Genomic DNA, 18,130 nt, shown 5'->3' on the forward strand with positions numbered 1-18,130 from the left:
GTAATAAATTCCAAGAGATATTGCTGGAGCAACTTACCAAGGATTCCCTGGTCGAGTTTATCTAGGAGTTACTGATAAATTTCGTGGAAAGATCCCTGAAAAACTGTGGTTAATTTCTTGGAAGAATCTCTCTATAAATGACCGGAAAAATGAAAGGACAAATCTGGAGGAATGAAAATTTTTTAGAGTAATCCATGTTAAAACCACTGGAGGTATTTCCGTTAGTTTTCTTAAGCAAATACTGGAGAAATAGTTCTATTAAAAAATCTGTAAAGGAATTTCTAGACGATTTATGGGAGAATTGAAGTTTTGAGTAGCGATAAGATTAGTTCGTTTTCAGATTATTGTTTTTTTAAACTGACTACAAAATCAATCTTCTATCTCCTATATAAAAAATGGAATGGTGTTTGTATGTCACGAAATGGCTTACGATTTGAATGATTCTCTCTCTGTTTTATTTATCAAGGTTTCCGACGTGTTTTTGTATATAAAAATACCTGGACATTCACTGGGAAAGTTGAAAAAATGAGTGTGAACGGAACTGCTATTTTGTATGGAACGATCCAAACCGTTTTTCAGCAGCCTACTAGATGGCAAGACAAAGTTTGCCGGGACCAGAGTTGGGAAAAGTTCTGAGATTCACACTACAGTAGGCAAGCGTAACGAATCACAGTCACCGGAGCCAGGGAAACTCACGCTGCTGTAGGCAAAATGCCTTGAAAATAGTAAAACACCCGTTTCTAAGGGCAACCCTAAACTACTGTAGAAAAATGTTCTATTTCTTGTTGCATTTCCCGCATTTGCAGCCTTCAATGATACTCCTGATTTAGAAAATTCATGTACCCAACATAGGCTACTTGATGAGATTCACAATTTTGAACTACTGTATTAGGAGAGCCACGTGATTTTCGCAAAAACTCAAGCCTACTACTATTACCATTCCCAGCACTGGCCGGGACCACTAGTTTTTGATAAATTTTTAACCTTGAAATAGTTATTTATGCAACAAGTTGCAAAATGATGATTTTTTCAGCACGAGTTGTACATTTATCCAACGAGGCTCGCCGAGTTGGATAAATACAACGAGTGCTGAAAAAATCGAGTTTTGCAACGAGTTACATACAACATTTTTTGCTATTTCGAAAAATACCGTTTCAACTGGATGAACTCTAAAAGCACAACAAACATTTCAAGAGAACCCACATGGGCATACAGCCATGCGTAGTTTCAATTCAGAATTTTTCAATCACGTAGGCTGTGACACAGTAGTACCCATGAAAGTCATAAATTTTCTCGCTCCCTTCGGTCTCATGCAGATCTATATTCCCTATTAGAGGAATGAACAGGTATGAAAGCACAGACAGCTGACTACAAATGCTGGACGATCCGATCCACATCAGAATCGCCACCTTGTGTCGGAGCCTGATCGCACAACGGATGTAGACTCTAGTGAAGTGACTCGCCGTGTAAACCAAATGGAAAGTCGAGTCGAGAATTGTCACCTCGCTATAGGACACCGACAATTCTCACCTCAGGCCAGACGTAGAATAAACTCAAGAATCAGATGCAATTGTGCTGTTTCTGTGCGGCATGTAAGGCAAGACGAGTCGGTAAGGTATCGACTCGCTTCCATTTTATTAACATTAGTCGCATCACATCTCCCGAGGTGAGAACGACTCGTCTCGACTCACACGCCACGACATGAAGAGACTGGGACACTGGGTTATTCTGTTGACGCATACCAAAACAGTACTGAAAAGTGCTACTTTTCAGCACCGAAAAGAGTGCTGAAAAGTAGAACTTTTCAGCACTGTTCCTTTTGGTAAGAAAAGTAGGCCGTTATGTTGGTCAACTTCTCAATGAAAAGTTGATGGATTTGCAACGGAATTGCAAAAATATCTTTAAAAATATTTGAAAATTTTGAAAACAGTGCAGATTTTGGAGAACACAGCATTGAGGAGCTGCAAATTAGATTGAAAAGTTCATTCATGTTCGTTCAGACAATTCATCTTTCATTGAGTGAAATTTTATGTTTGCCTATTTTTTTGGTTAGCCGTGAAATTACAAACTTTCTGTGGTTGTTTTATAGTTCGGTTGATCTGAGAAAATATTTCAAATAATGATAGTGGAATTACTCTGAAGAGAGCTAAATTGTGAATCAACTTCCGATGGAAGCATAGCGTGAAAGTAATCATTCAATGCGTTTGTTAATCTGAATTTTGTCCTAAATTAATCGTTTCTTCTCTCATATCTTTCTTTACAGGTATGTGTTCTATCTAGTTGGCGCCCATGAAATACCCTTTGGTAAGAAGAATCTAAGGTTCTTTTAGGAAGTATATACTGTCCCATTTTAGTCATACAAGGAGATTTACTTAGGCACGAATCCACTTCGAGAGCATAAATTACGCTCTACAATTCATATGGCTTCATGTAATTAAGTCAGCAATCACTTGCGCTAATAACTTTATCCTCGAATGTGTCCATCCGGTGATCCAGCTTCTGAAGAATCCCCATTTCTTCCGTTTCATCTTACCCCAATTACCATCGTTTTAGTCTTCTCTTACTCCACTTATAACCGCATTATTTTTAATTCGCTCCATCACCCATCGCTACAGTCGCCTAGTTAGACGATCCTCTCCTATGTCTGACGATTTAAACCACAAGCCAGCGCACCCGTTCAAGCCAGCAACACATAAGTTTTCATTTATCCTTGCCTCTGGCGAACTATGCAGCCAGCCACACATCCAAACCCAAGCCACGAAACGTTGCAAACAGCGTCTTCAGGAAAACCAGTTTCCGAAGCATAAACTGGATGCTGCATCACGAAGCGCCTAAAATACCAACCCATCGACCGCGACGCGAAGCCTTAACCGAGCCTCCCCCGCCCCAGCTTACCAATCACCCAACTCAACGAACAGAGATCTCGTACCTGTAGCTACGGACGGGACGGGGATCGATTCTCCACAGCAGCATAAGGCCGGTCCATCAACGACACATTTCTCGATTACTTTTTCAAATCGACGTAAGAAACTTTTATACGGTTTTGAGAAAATTAATTAGGAAAAATCAAAATCTATCTTCTAAAACTGTTTTAAAATGAATCACCTTTTTAACATTTTTTTGCCGTGTACTTCGCTCAAATTTTGCATACACTCAGCTCACGTTCAAAAATTAGGTAGTTTCTATTATTTCCCACAAAAATAATTATAAGAAAATGATAAGCCGTTTCATTCAGTTACTTTCGACGTTTTTCTACCAGTGTAAAATCGGCTCAAGTAGTGTTTTGTTTTGATTAGTGGTTAAGTCACTTTGTCTCTCCATACAGCGGGGCGGCGAAAGTAGTGGTTAGGTAGCGAAAGTTGAAAATGTTACTTTCGTCGTTTTGTAAATCCGGAAATCAAACGTTCTAAAAGTGAAAAGTTGAGTTGGTACAGAGCGGTACGTATAGATTTCCGCCTGCTTAACACGTAGGATCGATAAAGTAAGTTTGTATACTTTTTTGACTTGAGTCTGTATGAATAAGTTTTCGAGATTTATTGCCGAAGATCGCGTGGAGCGCCGCCCGTCAGATGGTTCTCCCGCTCTATTAAACATCCAGGCCCAAAAAGGGAGATCGCGTCGTTTCTCTTCATCGAGCTTTGTGCGTTTGTTTGTAGCGGGTTGAGGATTGCTCGCGTAACTTTTCAAAATGACCCATGTGAATGAGAGAATCTCTGTTCTCTCGCACTCTTCTCACAGTGCAATACCAATGATTTTAGGAAGTTTTTCACTGTATATCGAAGAACAATGTCCTTGTCTAGCGTTTCATACGAAAAACGCAGCAGAAGAGGCTAAAGTGGCTCAGTTATTGATTAAAGAGAGCCTCTCAATGTAGGATAAATCCTAATATAAAAGTTACGCGAGAAATAATTGAATTTTTTTGTGATTAAAAATACAAAAATAATTCAAGGGTGCTACGAATGATCAAAATTTGTATTTTGTCGAACTGTGTTATGCATTTGTTTTGAGCACTCTTTCTTGTTCTTATACTCGCTTACTCTGAGCGATTCAAGAGAGCAATTGTATGCGTTTCGCTCTCTTGCTCTCGTGCGTTTGATCGACACGAAGAGAGAGATATTGTTTACTAGAAGTGTATGGAACCGTGAGGCCGTTACTCGATCATGCTTATTGCACCTTAGTTTACCGTGGTTACTCGTCGCGATCGGTTCGGTCGGAACGTAAGTTTCGCTGTTTATGGACAGAAGTTTGTTGTTTGTAGGCAGTATAATTCCGATTGTTTTCGGAAGTATGGAAATGTAACAGTCGTGTTTACAGTGATTGTGAATTTATCTTTATTTGATCGTGAAAAGGTGCGTTTCTACCTGAGTGAATACATTTGAAGGATACCTGGATTGAGTGTGAAGAGAAAGAAGAAACATAATTCTAAGGAGTCATATTTCAAAGCAAAAAGTTGCATTATGGTCTTGAGTGATCCAAAGCTGTGCAAACTGCCTTACGTGATTGCATAAAAAATCAATTGTGTGAAAAAGTGTCATCTGTTGAATGGATATGGAAATTTAAGGCCTCCTTGCATAATAAAGCCAAGCAGCCTCAAGAAGAAAAAGAATCATCAATAACCCAACAAAAAGTGGTCAATCGAAGTGTATCGTGAAGTAAGTGATCAACGTTCAGTTCTGGCCAAGACACGGTCCATCGGTGAGAAGCAGCGCACACACCCTACAGACGAATTTGGGATACTTTAGCTCGCAAATATTGGATTACGGTCGGCAGCCTCGCCTACAACTTTATGGAGTACCATTGTCACCGTCGTTGGCCGCCTTCGCACAGCACTTACCGCAGTTGTAGATATGAAGAAGTGCATTTCATAATCTCCGCTCTCAAGTATGATTTTCGACCCATATATTAACCGTGGTTTTTTTTATGGCTTGTTTCGAGATTCATCTCAAGTGCTCTACTATTCATCATCTCTTGCGCAGAAACAAATCGTCGTCGTTCCGAACTTCGATGCGACTTAAGTTAGCAGTCGCAAAGAAAGGCAATTAAAGTTTTTCGCAATACATATCGACGGCTTCGTGGCAGTCGTTGCTGGAGTTGTCTTCTTCTCTGTGCATGCGGATAAAACGTTGGAGCACTATGCGAAATGATGTGGGCAAAAATCTTTTCTAATAATTGTTCAAATAACAATTAGAAAAAACTGTTTAGTGTTTCATACCTTATCGCAATGAGTTCAACAATGTGATTTGATCAAATGTAACCCGTGATTTGATCAAATGTAACCGTTATTTGTTAAGTTCTACATATTACACTCAGTTCAATTATGTTCAACATAGTTCGAACCAAATTGAATGCGAATATTATTTATCAAAGAAAATCCGGATTGCTTTTCATATAAAAGCATTGTTTCAGGACGAAACATGAGCGGAATTACCGAGGCTGCATATCTTAAAATTTATAGAAAATTCTGATAGTCACGAGTTTTTATAGAAAATTGATCAAATTTTTCAAAAAGGCATATATAGATAGCCATTTGGATTCTGTCCTAAGGATAATTTTGGAACGATACGTTGCGCATGACTTTTATTCTTGAACAGAAGCTCTTTCGTTGGCCCAAAAAAGCATCTTCACATAGAATGAGGATTTCGCCAAAAAATCTTGTCAGGGATCAGTCAAAAAATTTCCAACGTATACTTTAAATTAATTAACTCATTACGCGTGGTAAAGATGGACAAATTATGGGTGAAATTATGAAAAAAAATCCACGTGCTCGGCTGGGATTTGAACCCAGGACTCTTGTATGCTAGACGAGCGCTTTACCAACTAAGCTACCGAGCCAAATGTATTGTCCAATACTGTAATTTGATCCTTGAGACACGCAAAACTGTCTTTCTTTGTTACGCAGTTACACATTCAAATTTATGTCCATCTCATTCGAGCACTATTTTCCACTATTCACCAACGTCAGCGCCCCCATTAAAACCGTAAGCGCGCAGGGACGACCCGACGAGACGCGCCGAGGAGTTCCTTTCCTTGGGTCGTGATTCGCAAATCGCACCCAGCACCCGGTATAGCGTCACGTCGGTGCACTTCTGCGCTCAAAGGGGCACCCCTTTTTCGGCGCAAACAACTAAAGGTAGGAGATTGATATTTGGTTGCGATTTTTTTTTGTTTCTCTCCTTTCGAATTCTGTGCGGATCATCGTGTCGTCTCGTCAGCAGGTTCTTCGTAGGCAAAGCTCCTACCCCTACATAAAAACATGAAAGTTGCATTTCGCGAATTCGCTTTTGTGCCTGCCTACACTCTCCTTTGGCAGTGTTTCGATCTTCCATTCGGGTTCCCCAAGCAGCAGAGACGTAAGAAGGGACATACGAGCCGAGGAAGATGTATTAATGCGATTAATTTTTATTTGTGTGCACACAGTCTTCTACAATTTCCAATGAGCGCTCGTGTAGACAATTTTTCATACCATTCAGAACTACTTTTCTAGCGTAACATTTGAAAAGGACTTGCACTGCAAAATGTAACTCATTTTAATGTATTCGAACCCTCTGAGTAGATCCACTGAGTGGATACGAGTAATTGACACTGAAAAAGACTGCAAGTGGTAGTCGAAATACGCGTATCTGACAAAAATAACCAATTAGGGCGGAATTAAAAGGTACAAGGTACTCCAGTCTACTTTTTTGTTTCACTACAAAATGAAACAATCCCAATTTCGTTGTATCAGTACATATTCACTTTTTTAAGGAATAGCTGAAGACAGTTTTAAAGAAGTTTTGCTACTTTGCACCGGAGGAATTCCTGAAAATACTTTCAGGAATGTTCAACGGAACTCGCACAGAATCTTTGAGCGCTTTTCTCCAATGATTGGACCCTTTCAAATGTTTCGCTTATCTTCTATCCATCCGAATGAATGCACCCATCGACGACCCACCAATCGGCGTGAACTGCACGGCGGGAATAGCTAATGATCGTCGAAGATCGTTATCGTTTTTCGGTTGGGATTCGGTCGGGGTTCGATAGCTGGATCGTGTGTCGAAGAACCGGGACCCGGTCAGTGATTCAGCCTTAGTAAAGTAATGGCTGTCGCAAAAATTTGTTTGGAACCGGTTCTCCGCAAAACCCGGCTTCGTTTATAGAGCCTAACCAAGCGGGGATCAATAACTTTGGAGAGCTTTCAAACGAAATGGTCACAGTTTGTTGTGGACACGTTTCGGGGCCGGGTAGGATTAGTTGCCTTCGGGTTCAATTTTGGTTTATGAACGGCAGAAAACTAGAAAGGTTCGGCTGATTTATGTAGGTAACCGTAAAATGTTAAACTTTTTTATGACAGACAATCGCTCGGAGCGTGATTGATATTTTTAGTGTGTTGCTGGATCATAATATTTTAGATGCCGTGAGAGGCCCGTGGACATTTTTCGTGTCTTAATTGATTTAAAAGCAGTCTTAGGAATGAAAGATGTTATATGCGATCGAGTTGAACCGTGAAAGAGATTGTCTTCTAGGCCATGGCAGTAGATCATCTTTAGTAAAGGCTTGGTTCTCTTGGATAATTGAAAAAAAGTTCGTGCATTGACATTTCTCAAAGTTGAGCAAGAGCGTGAATGGGGCTTGGGATTAGCTTACTATTCTCAATGTGGACAAATCGAAAGCTCAAAATTGAAATAGTCAATAACGGCGCCGGCCACGTCCGTATGGTCATCGGCGAAGTAAAGATATGAGACCGATGGCCTGGTTGCAGATTTCCTCTTTGTAAAAAAAGCCTCTAAATCTCCATAGTTGTCATGGAAAACATCCTTTCCAGTGATTCAACACAATTATCTTGAATTCCATAATCCCGAATGTATAATTACTTCGAATGACATTGAGAGAACTAAATATAAATAATTTGGTAAATAAAGCTCTTAGTTAATTACTGTGAAAGTGCTTCTAAGAATACAAAACTGAGAAGCAGACTCTGTCTCAATCGGAATGTAATGCGAAGACAACGAAGCAGCTTACCAATTTATCTCGTTTTATGCTACTAAATTTGGTCCCCATTCTAAAACTCATTTTCCAAGAGAAAATTAAGTTCTTCTCCTTCACACTCCTACAGAGAAACATCAATGCCTAAACCAAACAGTCTGTCTTTCTATTTGAAAACAGAAAACCCTTTCCAAAACAACCGGGCTAAGGTCAAAAGTTCCACCGTTCATCATATTCGTCAGCCACAATTTATGACACTTTTACTTCGTCAGCTGACGGGCGCCGAAATTGCGCACTCTCTGGGAGGCCTCCGATTCTCCTTCTTGCACACTTTCCAACTTGCAGGAGGTAAGGTAATAATGTTCCCAGCGAGACCATAGAGCGCCACGATACGACAGCCGACCAGCCAATTGGTCCAACAATGATAAGGGAAGACGGGGTAATATGCGCCCACTGAAGAAAACGAAGTGAATTTCGTCGAGAGAATTTCAAACGGTTTGTGTGCAGCAAAATCCAATTGTTTCATAAATTCTAATCCATGCCATAGGTACTATATAATTCCGTTTTATTCATGTTTGGTTTTGGCGACACAAGTCTAATTCCATGTTTGGTTTTTGGGCAACCATTATGTAGGGGGCATTTTGCCTCACAATCTATACTCCCAACGATACGAAAATAAGGTTTTGATTTCATGAAGAATTAAACTGTTATTTCCTGATTCCTGTTAGGTTTCGTTTTGTTTGTTTTTTTCTTATTCATGTTTGGTGTCTTTTTGGTTCCGAGTTGTTTTTTTTTCAGGGAAAAGGTCTCTAAAATTCTTATTTTCAAAACACTCAGTCGCTACTAGCCCTGTAATTTGAAAAAAAATGAACGTTTTCGAAATAAATGCAAACCATTTAGAATATTTGCCTCACAATCTATACTCTCAACGATGCGAGAATTAGTTTTTGAATTTTTTATCTTTCAAAAACCACATTGAGGGCATTTAAGCCAAATGTAACAAATATGTAAAATGTCTCTATCCCCTTAATAATAGAAAATCAAAACTTTGTATTAAGAACAAGCTTTTGATATTCAAACAAATTTTCAGGCCAGCCATGTTGTATGCTGTACCAATATGGACTAGCTGTTGTAATGCCAGGAAGAAAGTTCTGCAGAGAATTCAAAATTTTAAAAATGATTCTAAAGCTTCCTCCCTGGTATAGTACCAATGAGTTAAATAGAATATCAAATGTTGAAACTTTGGAACAAATGTCATATAAAACAATTAATAATTTCAGGCAAAATCGTTACAATCTTCTATTGCCACAATTAATGCGTTATATATTTAGGTTAAGTTAGGTTAAGTAAATTGAAAACGTTATTTTTTTTCTCTTATAACCTGAACTGCTACGGCAAATAAAAAGTAATATATTGTTAACAAAATGTTAATAAAATCTTAAATTTGTTTTACCAAATTAGGATGATAGTGTTGTCTAACACAGAACACCTATATATAATAAATTAATGTAATGTTTGAATAGACACTATAAAAAAATAAAAAAAAAATTTTTGAATTTGCAAATTTTTAAACAAATAAAACGCGGTAAATATCTCCTTGATAAGAGGAATTGTAGCTATATTCAATTATTTCATACGATATCTCATAGATTTTAACGTCCCTGACAAAAAAAAGTGTTATTTTTTTTGTCAGGGACGTTAAAATCTATGAGATATCGTATGAAATAATTGAATATAGCTACATTTCCTCTTATCAAGGAGATATTTACCGCGTTTAATCCCGACGGCGCATTTTACCCCTGGTTCTCCTACTATTAGAGACACCGCACAGTGGGACGGAATCAAAAAAAGTGGGACATGTGGGTTTGCGCCAAAACTATCGGTTTTAGCGTTTTGGTGTCTTCTGCAATGTTTCTTCTTTTTAAAAGTACTTTATTATAGAAATAAAAAAAAATGGTTTTCAATTGTATACACTGAGAAAAAAAATTAACTTTTTTATTTTTTCTCAAAATTGAAAACTACCTCAAAACTACCTGATGTTTCTCACAACGATTGGTCAAATTCCTCCGACGATGAAGATTGGGAAGAAAATGATTTAAATGAGCTTTAATTATAATTCCAGCAGAAGAAAATATTAGAATTCGATGAATTTGTTGAACAAATATGAACTAAATTTGGATGAAGGAAACATCTCCGAAAATAAATCAATATTCTAACATGAGTTAAAAAAGGTACTCCAATATTGAAACCAATTGCTTACTATTGTTTTGCAATACATATGAACCTCAAAAGCAATATAAAATTATTCAGAAGCATAATATGTCCATCATAATTGTTGAAAACTGCAATATTATGTTATAACATCAAGATCGTTAAACTTAAAAAACATTATTGATCCCATTGGATCCCGCTCTGGTTCATATATGTTTTGAAAGTGTGTAAGTTACTGAACAGTATAACGTCAAAATTAACTGCTACTACCTGCAACTTTGCAAGCTGTTAACCCTTAAAGGTGACGTATAAAAAAGAAGAAATAGTTCATAGCTCTTTCAAAATAAGAGATAGCGCTTTAGTCTCTTCAGCAAAAATGTGTATTTTTGGAGTATCTACAACATTGTAGAACATTGTAAAAATTAAAAAAATCATATAAAAAAGATATTGCAAAAAAATCATTTTTAAGGGGGTTAACATCATTTTTACCATATAACTTAGTAAGTATGAGAGCTAGAATGTTTTCGTCTTCGACAAAGTTTCTTCAAATGACGTTACCTACAATACTTCCTTAGGTAGTTTTCAATTTTGAGAAAAAATAAAAAAGTTAATTTTTTTTTTCTCAGTGTATACAATTGAAAACGATTTTCTCTTATTTCTATAATAAAGTACTCTTAAAAAGAAGAAACATTGCAGAAGACACCAAAACGCTAAAACCGATAGTTTTGGCGCAAACCCACATGTCCCACTTTTTTTGATTCCGTCCCACTGTGCACCGTGAGATACGGGTGCCGCCACTCACCGTCGCGTCGTCTGTCTGTTGCGGTTGCGTCGAATTTGAAACGTTCAACAATCATCATAATGGCAGAACGGGGAGTGCACGAGTTACGATGTGGACCAAGTGTCGCATATTGCACACGTTTTTGGTCAGGTTTTCGGGGTTTATTATATTAACGAACCGGTTGTTGCGCGGAGCATAATTACCGTAAGGCAAGTTCGTTAGAGACGCGCTTCGCAGTTCGACCCCATTCCCGGACCGTTTACGGAATGCATTGTGCTTTTCAGGAAAAACTGGTCCGAATGGACGTTTAAAATAAAGTTGTACGTACTTTCTCGTTCCATCATGTAAAAACCAAATTTCCCCATCCACTCGTCCGAAATCGCCAATCAACAAGATCTACTCTCTACACTCCAGTTCGAAAATTGCAGCTTTCCCTCACTTGGTCGAATCTCTTCCTTTACCCACACAATACACCAGCAATTAAAACTTACAATATCGACGAGTCTCCGAAGACTCTAGGCGAGAAACCTAGCACGAAAAATCATCGTGAATCAACAAAGCGGCCACGATTAACTTCCCTAATTTGCGCCTCTCAATTCTGTAACGCAGGGTTTCCCAACCGGTGGACTGCGAACCCCTAGGAATAGACGACTTCTCAAAAAGTGTCGTTTTTCCTTAAGGATCATATGGTAAATCTCCTACAAGAGCATTATTAGATTTTGATTATTTCAAATAACATAAAAAAATATTTATTTGTTATCTCACAGTTATTTCTTGTAATTTTGTTCTACCAACAAAAAATTACAATCTTCATTTTATTTCGCCGACCTTGCCTGAAAAAATATTCAGTATAAACTCGAAAATGAAACTCATCTTTCCTACCCAAATAACTTTCCTGGCATACTTCAGGTGACTCAAACCATTGATGAAATTTTCTCGAATCTATAAACATCACTCTATTTATGAGATTTTCAACTGATATCTATAAAAGTTTGTGATCATTGGCGTAGCAACAGGGAGTCTAGCCTAGAGATGGACAAAATGAATCGGAACCGTTCAAAAGATCTGAATCACTCAATTAAACGAGTGATCCGTGGCTCTTTTTTGGCGATAACTGGTTCATTCGGTCAGCAGTCATACAATGAATCAGATAAAAAGGTACCTGGAGAAAGATCGAACCGAATCTCTTCCCCCATTCTTTGTCGTTCGTTTCTCGGCTTTTTTATAACGCTTGGCACGTGCCTTGCTTTGCGCGCCACGTCACACATGCCATCACAGTTTGCTGCAACTACGCGCTTTCTGCATAGACATCCAAAAAACTAATTTGCCCCGCCCACTTGTATGCAAGTATACGAAATACAGAAAGAGAATGTGGTCATCTAAACTGAACGGCATGCCTCAGATTTTTGGCTTTTTTCGTTTAGTTCGGGTGGGGAATATGGTGAGTTTCTGGGGAAGAATTGTGGAACTGTGTAACTGATTCTAATCGTGCAGGGAACGAACTGTTTGATCTGCTCTTTTTTCCGTTCGCTCGGCTCAGCTCGTTCTTTCTTTGTGAGCTGCTGAGCAACTGAACCGTTCAAAAGATCCGATTCACTGAAGTGAGTGATCCGTTTTGTCAATTTCTAGTCCAGGCCCCCCAAAAATTTATGAATTCCACAATGTATGTATGTAGTTAGCCACCAATCCTTGCTTGAGTCTTGCTCTGCATGCGGCTTTATTCAATAGTGAAGTCAAATTTTATTACCAATCTGAATTCAACATACCACTGTATGAAGGGCCAAAAGAGGGGTGGGGGACCCGTAAGCAGAAACACTTACGCGAAACTCGCGGGAAATATAGGATCTTCTTCCAGCGATATGATCAACAGATTGAGTATTAGAAATTCTAGGAATTCCACAATGTACTCCTTAAATTATTTTTCTGGCAACATTTCTGATTTATTTCCTTGAATATTTTTCTCCAATCCCACTAATAATTCTTCCACACATTTCATCAAAATGCCCACCAGAAAGTGTATAGGAAATGCTTCCTAAGTTTCTACTTTAGTCATTTAAGAAAATCCATCACATCGAAATCCCATCAACATTTGTTTAGAAAGAATCCGGTCAAAAGTTTTTGGGATTTTATTCAGAAAATTGTTCCAGAAACTTCACTACTAATATCGACTTCTAAGCTTAAATTGGATCCAATTTTGATTTCAATACTTGAATTGAATTTCTTTAAAAGACACGTACGTCCAAAATGTCCCTTTGGATATGGCTAAAAACTGAATGAATTCTGCTATACACAATCCTACCGATTTTTTTCACGAATGATACATGATAGAAGTTCAAAATTGGATTCCAAACATGTCTATTCCAGTTTTTCCGGGACATTCTATTAACAATTTTCTAAATGAGTCATGACAAAAATCATGAGAAACAAAGTTTATCAAATATGTAAAAAAAAATCTCAGAATCAATAATTTCTATTAAATCTGCAGATTTTATCTATAAGTAACATTTATTTAAAAATGTATCTAGCAAATCTCATTGAAATTTTTTGCATACACACTGCGAAAAAATCATGTGATTTTACGTCTTTTGGATGCACATAAAAGAAGCGAGCCAAATGACGTGAATTTGTGTCACATTTTAAATACGATGGTGTCTGATTCGGGAAATGTCAATCATAGTGGCATCGTTTTCATGTCCTTCATCATGTAAAATTGCATTTTTCTTTCAATACATCTTTCAGAACAAATTTTTACGTCATTTCATTACTTACATAATGTGTCATTCAGTCATAATGTGAATTACGTCCGCAGCGATTTTCATTATTTTTAAATTGTAGTGCCTGAAAACCTTTTTACTTCTATTTATCATTGATTACAAAAATGGTAATGGAATCTTCTTATCGGAATGTTGGGCAAAACAATTAAAAAAGCGGAATTTCTTATAGAATTTACAACTAAGTCCATGAAAACATTCAGAGAGAAATTTTCAAACAGGTTCTTTGAATTTTTTGAATTTTTTTTTCAAAATTTCTTATTAGAATTTTATTTTATTCTTAGAAGAAGTTTCATGAAAATACTTTCAAGAATATTTAACAACTCTTTGGGATAAGATTCTGACATAATTCATCGGCGGAATTCCTACAGAAATTGCTGGAAAAACACTCGAGATTCCAAAAGTTTAATGATGAAAACCTATCAGATATGTTAACAGAATTTGGGAATTAATAACTGACGTATTCTTATAGTAATTTAAGATTGTGTTGAAGAGACGTTTGGTAGAACTTCTGAAGAAGACACTCCTTAGAAAACTGTAGCATGCGCCATAATGGAATACTTCAAGCTAGAACAAGAAATTAAAATCAGATTTCTCATATGATTTGTGGGAGATTTCTTAGAACTTCTTTTTGATTATTTAATTTTTTTATTTTTATTTGGTTATTCGCAGGCTTGATAGAAACTGCCGTTTGTCAAAGGAGAAAATCTGAACTCAATATTTTCAACACAGATCTTCAAGCGATTCGAGTGAGAGTGCAAAAAAATGCGATGATTTTTTTTTTCAGGTACTCTCTCTCTTGTTGCGATGCTCACCTCTACTCTCACTTCAAAAGAACTCCTGAGCGTCCCGCCAGAACAAGACAGTCCTCAGGGAGTTGTGATGACACTCTGTTTTGATGGAATTTTACTCTGTTGTGTTTTGTGCTGCGTCTTCCTCGCTCATTTTTCGTTGCCTCTCTGCTTAGGATTTTTTCGCTCCCTCGCAAAGAGGCAAAAGCAGCACGCTCTAGAGTATGTCACCAAACTCAAGACTAACAATTCAAAAGGCCTCATCTCCAAAAAGTAAACAATGAGAAAAATGCAATCTTGTTTTGCCAAACAATAAATCAAATTTAAATTTTGAATTTAAGCATTGTATGTTATTCTATCGTCCAGAAAGTCGATGGATAAACTGATTTATAGCTATGAATATTCATTACCATCATTTTAGCAAAAAATCCTGCTAAAAAAAACGAGTCAAAGGAAATGAGGCTTTTATTTCACCAAAAGCTGTGCAGCCCTTTTAATTTGTGCCCATAGACGCCGGCCTACGCTGATGAGGCCTGTGAGTTGACGCCTTTGTTTAATTTAAATTTTTTGAGGCCTTCTAGTTGTGGCTTGTTTTTTCATCATCATGAAAATCATTCAAAATTGATGATGAAATAAGAAATTTGAAGTGTAGAAGAGTGTTAAGTGGTGAAGTAAAGTACATGGAGATCCCTACAGCAAGAGAAGATTCGTGCGGTCGATTAAATAGATGATTAATTGAACCCTTCGTCATCCATGAACATTATGTATGTGCTACGCGAGTTTGTCGTCGAGGAAATGTATGGAAATATTGGTTCGATTGAAACAATATTGCAATTGAACGTTATTTTTCATGTAATTGAAACCAAATCGTGTTTTTGTTGATAATTTGTGAAGTACAGACAGGCTGACACAGGTATTATTAGGTAGTATGATACAAAATGCATCAGTCTACAGGAACCCGATAATGTTCACCGTTTAGACAACCACTGTATAAAATAATACAAGGAGCAGTCGCTCCGTAATATAACCTGCATCTACTTAGTGAATTTGGAAAGTTTTTCGCAATCTACATTGCAATTTTGATGTTTGTTTAACAGGCCTCAACTCGGTTTCCGTCAGATATAGAAATGAGGCTATATATTGCTATATATCCTAAAACGTAGTATCTGCACATGAATATTTACATTATTTTTGGGCTTTACTGAATAAATTGAATATTTTTGGTTCATCCTCTGAATTGGTATACCGTTTGGCAATTTGTGTATCACTAATAGGCATAAAACAATGATATTTTTGGGTACAAGGGACAGTTTTAACCTTAAGCGAAGTATGCATTTCTACAGAAAAGTAATCGCCTATATCGATGCGTGGGAAATTTCTTGCAAGAAATGGCAAAAAAGTGCCACTCTGCTTCCAATCCATGTATTTTCTTGAAATTACATTAGCAGGCATTTTTTTTTATAATGAGCTGCAGCTCAATCTGACATAATAATAAGTATTGAGAAAAAAAAATTTAACAAAATTTATCAATTTTGAAATAAATAGCTGAACTGCTACTGTGTCATGGGTCAACACTTCTGATATTATAATAAAACTAACATTTTCCAATTTATTATCTTTTCTATGGTAAATCTCGAATGGGTGTATCGTTGCTTGGGAATCATTCCAGTGATATCCTTGAACAGCGTTTTGCATGATTAAACTATAATTTTCAGAAAAAGTCGCTAATTACCAGTATTTCACCTTGTTTTAAGAAGTCTTTTATGTTTCGTAGAAAAGAAGACTGTTCTTTGCAAATAAAATCATGAGTTGTGAGCTTATCAACTTTCTTCACGAAATACGTAACAAATTCTTTAACAGGCTTTATTAAAGTTTCTAAGTTACATCGATCGGTGGTGAGCTATTGCTGAAAAACTACATCTTTTCTGTCGCTTTCCTCTAAAAGCGAGATTAGTTCTCCTGTAATATTTTCTTTGGAATTACAATTTTTACATTCTCGAAAAAAAAACAATCAGTCGTTCTTACTAAAACATCGCACAACAGTTTTTCTCTAATTTCTGGCTGAGAGACAATTCCTAAAATGTTAGGCATCACACACATACATTGTGAATCCCTGTGCTATCGAGAAGCCTACAATGTTTAGGCCTCAACATAGTAAACAAAGTAAAACCAATTTCTACATTTTCGATGTTAGAAAAAAAAAATTTCCCTAAAATATGCCCAATTTGCAATGTATGGACGACTTTTAGTAAATTTAATTACGAAACTTTTTGCTTAAGGATGATCAAAATCTGAAATGCCCTTTTTTATAATCGACTTTAAAGATTTGAATCATGTTTTTTTTTTCAGTGTATAAAAATGTATTTCATTTTTTCAATATTTTTTTCTAAAACTTCAGGAAATTTCACGACAGCACTTTTTTGTAGGTCTTACCGTTTTCGGGTTTATATAAGAAAGTAAAAAAACCTTTGACCCTTTCCAAATGTTAGTCTAGATCGATTTTGAAAAAAATAAAGTATGTAAAGTATCTTAGTTTCACATAGTCTGCACACTAGAGTGATGCAAATTTCAAAATGTTTGCTCCCCTATGCTTAAACGATTTAAATTATGGTAAAAAGCGTCCTCCAAAAATTTGAAATGATTTGGAAGAAATTTGACTGTGCACACGCCATTTGAAGTTTATATGGAGATTACTATGGAAAACGCCAATCTTTTGTGTTCAGCCCTTTATCTCTTCGTCATAATATTTTATGGAAACGTGAACACACTCTTCTCATGTGAAACTCTTCCAGCTACAACTTTGCCGAAGACCACATTTTGATTGGACGTCAGGAAAAATTGTTATTCATCATCATAAAGTGGGTTTGCCTTCAGTAAGCTTCACCAACTGTTCGGCAGGCAACAGTGGTGTTCCTGGCGGGAAGAATAGATCAAAGTAATCCAGGCTACTATGTTCTACAGCAAAAAAGCAGTGTTGCTCTGAAAGTAATTGAATGATCATTTCAGCATGGTTGAGACTTTGCAATCAAGAATAACAAATTATCCTTCCGTCCCATCAAAATGTGGTCTTCGGCAAAGTTGTAGCTGGGAAGATTTTACATGGGAAGAGTGTGTTCGCTTTTTCATATATTATTATGACGAGCAGATAGAGGACTGAACACAAAAGGTTTGGCTTTTCCATAGTAATTTCCATATAAACTTCAAATGGCGTGTGCACAGCCAAATTTCTTCCAAATCACTTCAAATTTTGGGAGAATGATTTTAATCATAATTGACACCGTTTAAGCATAGGGGAGCAAAAACTTCAAAATTTGCATCAGTCTACTGCACACCCAGAAAGTTTCATTGAATTCTGAAGGGGTGCTGCCAATCCCTTTGTCGAGTTGGCGTGAAATCCGTCATAAATGTTTAAGACACATTTACATCCTAACACTTTACATTTGTTCATGAAAAGCTACGTCAATGGAAGTGATCCTTGAAAATTTTCTAAGAGGGTTCTTGATGGATATCTGAAAAGGTTTTTGAAAAGGTCTGGTGAAATTTTGCACGGACGGACGGGTGATGAAGTCGGAAATCAATAACTTTTCCTACTATTCTACATTGAATGATGTTAT

The 18,130-nt window shown here is 37.0% G+C and overlaps 1 protein-coding gene across 11 annotated transcripts in view; it reads left to right on the forward strand.

Moving 5' to 3' along the window:
- Positions 1 to 4,175: 4,175 nt before the first annotated feature.
- The window catches only part of LOC110679519 (disco-interacting protein 2), a 207,217-nt gene continuing 193,262 nt past the window's right edge, over positions 4,176 to 18,130 (forward strand). For 9 of the 11 annotated variants that reach the window (XM_021854343.1, XM_021854345.1, XM_021854346.1 and 6 more), the window contains exon 1: positions 4,176 to 4,652. The gene's annotated coding sequence lies outside the window, so the exon portion shown is untranslated. The remainder of the gene's footprint in view (positions 4,653 to 18,130) is intronic. The other 2 variants (XM_021854353.1, XM_021854354.1) reach the window with 1 other exon arrangement.

The sequence above is a fragment of the Aedes aegypti genome, chromosome 3 (genome assembly GCF_002204515.2).
Source record: "Aedes aegypti strain LVP_AGWG chromosome 3, AaegL5.0 Primary Assembly, whole genome shotgun sequence".
Taxonomy (NCBI): domain Eukaryota; kingdom Metazoa; phylum Arthropoda; class Insecta; order Diptera; family Culicidae; genus Aedes; species Aedes aegypti.